Source organism: Siniperca chuatsi, linkage group LG13, assembly GCF_020085105.1.
Source record: "Siniperca chuatsi isolate FFG_IHB_CAS linkage group LG13, ASM2008510v1, whole genome shotgun sequence".
Taxonomy (NCBI): domain Eukaryota; kingdom Metazoa; phylum Chordata; class Actinopteri; order Centrarchiformes; family Sinipercidae; genus Siniperca; species Siniperca chuatsi.
Window position 1 is genome coordinate 19,118,306 of NC_058054.1, and position 5,183 is coordinate 19,123,488.

Below are 5,183 nucleotides of genomic sequence, written 5' to 3' on the forward strand. Positions count from 1 at the left end.
CCATAACTCTCTTCTTCTTATTTTTTGGCAGCTGTAGACAAACCTTTAATTTGAAATTATTTCTTATGCTTTATTTTACATTAAATCAACAAAATAACGGTCCAAACTCCTGCCATGCATGTCCTCCTCCTCAGTCTGAAGCTTTAACCCAAGGAAAAGGGAAATGGCAGCAACCTAAAGCCAATTGTGACACTGAAAGGTGGTTTAGCGCATGTGTTGACAGATACAGACATCACACGTGTCTTACTGTAAAACTGTGAGGCAGGCACATCCTAAAACATGATTACAGGAGGATGTATTGACATAAACATAAACATTGCTCCAGAGGACACACAGCTGCTGAGGCACTGTTCCAAGGTGAACTATGGGCTGTACACAACACACACAGCCATTAATGTTCAAATAACAAGCTACTATTCATGTCCACATGCACAAACGAGGCTCAGCCTGGTTAATTACAGACAAATCAGGAGGGACCTGGCAGCAGACCGATATCCTGCAAGAGTGGCAGAGTCAGTCACCCTGTAGTTGTTGCTATACAACCCCAAAGACATGCAGCAGTGGAAATGTGGGGCACAGCTCCTCTGCTCCTCATCCCTCCCATATGAGTGCAGCATAATTAAATGGAATATTGTTTTTATCATTTAATTTGTGATTTCAAACACACACAAGTAGATCTGAATCTTGTTTCATAGTGCAAGCCAAAGTGGAAAACTGGCCCAGTTTGCCACAGATAACCAGCTTAGTTAATGACCTGAGCAGGTAAGCTTTCCATTATTTCCTTCTGTAATAATGTCAGTCTCTTGATGAGCACAGTTAATTCATCCAGCTATTTCTTATTCTTGTATTTAAGTGTGAAAGGCAAGGAAAGAGGCATCAAATTGCCAGAGATCTCCCCTAGAGGGTACTGAGGATCAGTCCACAGTGAGAAAAGACAAGAGAAGGAAGCAGGTTGCAGAGGACTGAAGATGACCCTCGGACTGGGGAAGGACAAGGGGGTGGATCAGCTTGCAGGGTGTTGAGGATCATCCCAGAGTGTGAAAAGGTCCTTCGGGGACAGCTTGCGTCAGGCAGGGGAAGTCATTTATTGAATTTATTACAGGCCCCACTTTTCTCCCTGTCTGCCCTGGGAGCTAATAGCTAGCGGCTGCATTATGCTTAATGCCCTCCCTATCACTTTCAGCTAACGTGGTTTGGCATACACTTGGGGAAATCAGAGAGAATAGGAGTATTGATCTTGGTTTTTGGCCTTTTTTAATGCACAATGCTGTAGTGGTGGAGAGTGGGTGTGAAGGGCCTTTTCATTCCACCAAATGTTTTTTTGAGTGTCATTTATTTCAGCATCAATCATTTCTCTCTTTCTATCTCTTTCTATCTGTGTCTCTTCCTCTGTTGCTCATTTCTCTCTCTGAGAGATCTGAGACAGAATGAACAAATAACAAACTAGAAGGGCACTCGGAGACCTCCGCCAATAGTCCAGTCTTCTATGATATGCAAATCTGCAAGCACAACCACTTTATATCTCTGGATATATTTCCAGAACTATTAGAATTACAGTATGTGAAAATTTGGTTGTGCCTATTTGAAGTCTCATCATCTCAGCTGTGCATTTATTATGTACTTCGTGCAGGTCGGAAAATCTGGATTTATCTGGAAAAATCACATCCCAGATTGCTTGTTTCTTACATACCTGCTGCATTTATTTCTACAGTGATGTTTGAAGTGGCTGTTATGTTTTGTTGCATGTTTAGTCGTGGCACACCATTCACTTTAATTACGACGGGTTTGCGCATGCACAACAAATTCAGCTCATTTTGTCACATCTTGTTATGTTAACAAATGTGAAAAATAATTTGTGTATCTACCCCGTGATTCGGATCTGCTCCAAAATGTAATGGGTTCTTCTTTGGCCCATGCTACGCCCTTCCACCAAGTTTCATGGAAATTGGGCCTGTAGTTTTTCCGTAACCCTGCTGACGGACAAACAAACAAACAAACGGCACCGAAAACATAACCTCCTTGGCGGGGGAGGTAATGATACAAATGAGGTTGTCTGTTGGAGGCTGCTGTAGCTTCCCTGCTTCATTTAGCTGTGAAGGAAGAAAAGAGCTCTTTTTCGGAGCCCTCAAGCCATGTGTCAGGACTTCAAGCAGGAAAGCGTACATGCATGTATCTACAGTGTGTATGTGCATGTGTATACTCAGATACACACACAATGTATACATATATCTTCCTATGTGTCCTTGCACTTGCACTTGACAGAATCATTTCAGCCAAGGCTAGAAATTCAGATCTATGATCACATCTCACATCAAGTACTATTTTTATCAGTTATATGGATGAACTTTCTCTGTACAGCCACCAATATTTGTACTGAAGACTGACATCCCTCATCACCGCCTCATCTGTTAATACTTAATCATCCAGTACATCACTATTTAATGAGGCACTCAAAGTCAGGCTGTTGATTAATACCTTCGACCGCTTTGAAATGAATATAGGCTACTGAAAGAGATTCCTTGCCATCACACCACATACAGTGTTAGCAAAAGCAAAACATGGTAAAGCCATTGTAAAATGTCAGAAATGCATGGAGGTCAATGGAAAAATTACATTAAAGGCAAGTCAAGGCAAGTTTATTTGTATAGCACCTTTGGAACACAAATGCAATTCAAAGTGCTTTACATAAGGCAAAGAAATGAACAACAAAAACAATAACAACAAACTGAAGTAAATTAAAATAGAATGAGATAACCAGAATAAGATAAAATAAAATGGAATGCAATTAGACAAAAAAATAGACCCAGTTACAGTGCAGTAAGTTGCCCCGAATTCAATAAAGGAAAACAGCCAGGAGACAGCTAGCTTAGGTTAGCTTGGATTTTTCCTCTAGCTTCATCATTCAAAATTTTAAGTTGCCCACTTTGGTTTATGACCAAATACCTGCAAAACGAATGACCTAATCATCCTCAGCTGTAGTCTGGTTTAGTGCTAAAACAGCAAATTTTAGAATGGTAACACGCTAAACTTAACAAAAAATGTGTTAGCATTTAGCTCAAAGCACCAATGTGTCTAATTACAGCCGCACAGAGCCGTTAGCATGGCTGTAGACTTGTATTCTTGTTTTACCTTTACCAGGCTAGCTGTTCCCCCCTGCTTCTAGCCTTTGTGTCAAGCTAAGCTAACTGTCTCCTAGCTGTAGCTTCATATTTAACAGACATGAGAGTGTGGTATCGATCTTCTCATCTAACTCTCGGCCAGAAAGCAAATAAGCGTATTTCTTAAAATTTCTAACTATTCCTTTAACATCTGCATTACTCACTCCTTCATTTCCATATTCATCTTTTATAATCATACATTTCATAACAGGTGTAAGTAGCATGATTTAATCTGTGCTACATTTATTTTAAAAAAGAGGAGGTATTTCACATCAATTTAATAATTTGATTCACAGCTTATATCAAATATTCAACATATTTATGTTTCACCGGACAGCGAGACCTGTATGTATGCTCTTTCACTTAACTACTTCACATGTTAGGCCTTTGCTTTATATAATCTAAGCACTCCCTATACATGACTCTTGCATTGTTCTGCGTATTAATTGCAGCTGAGCAGGCACCTGCGCCGGCAGTAGAGGACAACAGATGAGGTAGCCCCGGGCCATGGCCACTGGTGGGACTCAGTACTCACTTAAGAAAGTAGGTTGCATTATGTGTTTACTGTACTGTATCGGCTATGAGTACTGCAGTGTGTGTGTGTATGAGGGTGGAGAGGGTCACTACAGATGTCCTTGCCTTGAGCTTTCTCTACATGAAAATCAGCGCTGCTGTGGAAGAATAGCTAGTCACATGATTGCTGGAGTCAGATATTGAGGGTTAAATCTTAGTGAAGAGAAGAGTCATTGCTGAAGGGGGCATGTTGCAGTAAGACAGACTGGATACTGATTCTATTAAAATAACAACCTGCACTTTGCTACTTGGAAACATTATAATATCTCAAGATCAGGATGTATTTTATGAAGTTAGCTGCTCTTTTATTCTGTTCTTTGCACGTGACTGAAGAAACATGGTCAAAAGACACTAGAGCATATATGTTAGTTGGTGTTCACAGGGGCAGCCAGGTTTGAAAACGTTAAAGATCCAGTGTGTAGGATTTAGTGGCATGTTGCGGTGAAACTGCAGATTGCAACCATTTAAATTCCGCTCACATCACCCTCCCCTTCCGAGCGTGTAAGAGAAACTACAGTTGTCGCGAAAAACGTGAACGGCCCTATCTAGACCCAGTGTTTGGTTTGTCCATTCTGGGCTACTGTAGAAACACGGCAGTGCAACATGGCGACCTCCGTGAAAGGGGACCCGCTCCCTATGTAGATAAAAACGGATCATTCTAAGGTAATGAAAACACAACAATTTTTATTTTCAGGTGATTATACAATAATTAAAACATACTTCTAAATATTATATTCTATTTCTGCCAATAGCTCCTCCTAAATGTTACACATTGGACCTTTAAATGCAGCAGAGAAAAGGTGAGTGGGAAAGAGAGAGACAGTAAATGGGATAAAGAGACAGAACAAACTCGTGAGGGAGAGAGAGGTGGCGATCTAAGTGAGAAGCACAGGAGCTTGCTGCCCTCTAGTGCCAAACACTCCAGTTCCCTCTGTGACAACAACACAAGATGACACAGTTGAGAAGAGAATGAATTATTCATAAATGACAGGATGATAAAGCAGTATTTCACAGATCTTAGATATGAGATGTAATTGATATCGTAGGGCTGATATCAAACTCATGCTCGTCTCTAAAAATAAGCGTAATCTTGCGGACAAGCCACTGTTTTGGATAGTTTAACGTGATATCTGTAATACTTTAAGTGTTACTAGACAATGCTGGGCTTGTATATGTAACCAGGAGTCCCTGAAGCAGAATTAATGAGTGGATTATCAACTTTTTACCCTTTACTTATCAACAAAGTGTTGATAATATGAAGTCCAAGCAGCCTAAATGGCCATCCAGGCCCTTTAAAAGCACCTGTTGTGGGTTACATGCATCATTTCAGGTTAGCTCACCACCTCCTCTCTTCAGTTTTATTAATGTCAACAGTTTCAGCCTTTCTCTCTCTCTCTCTCCCACAGATTAACCTAGTAGTGCCAGTCTGCATCAGCACAGGGGCGGTTCAGG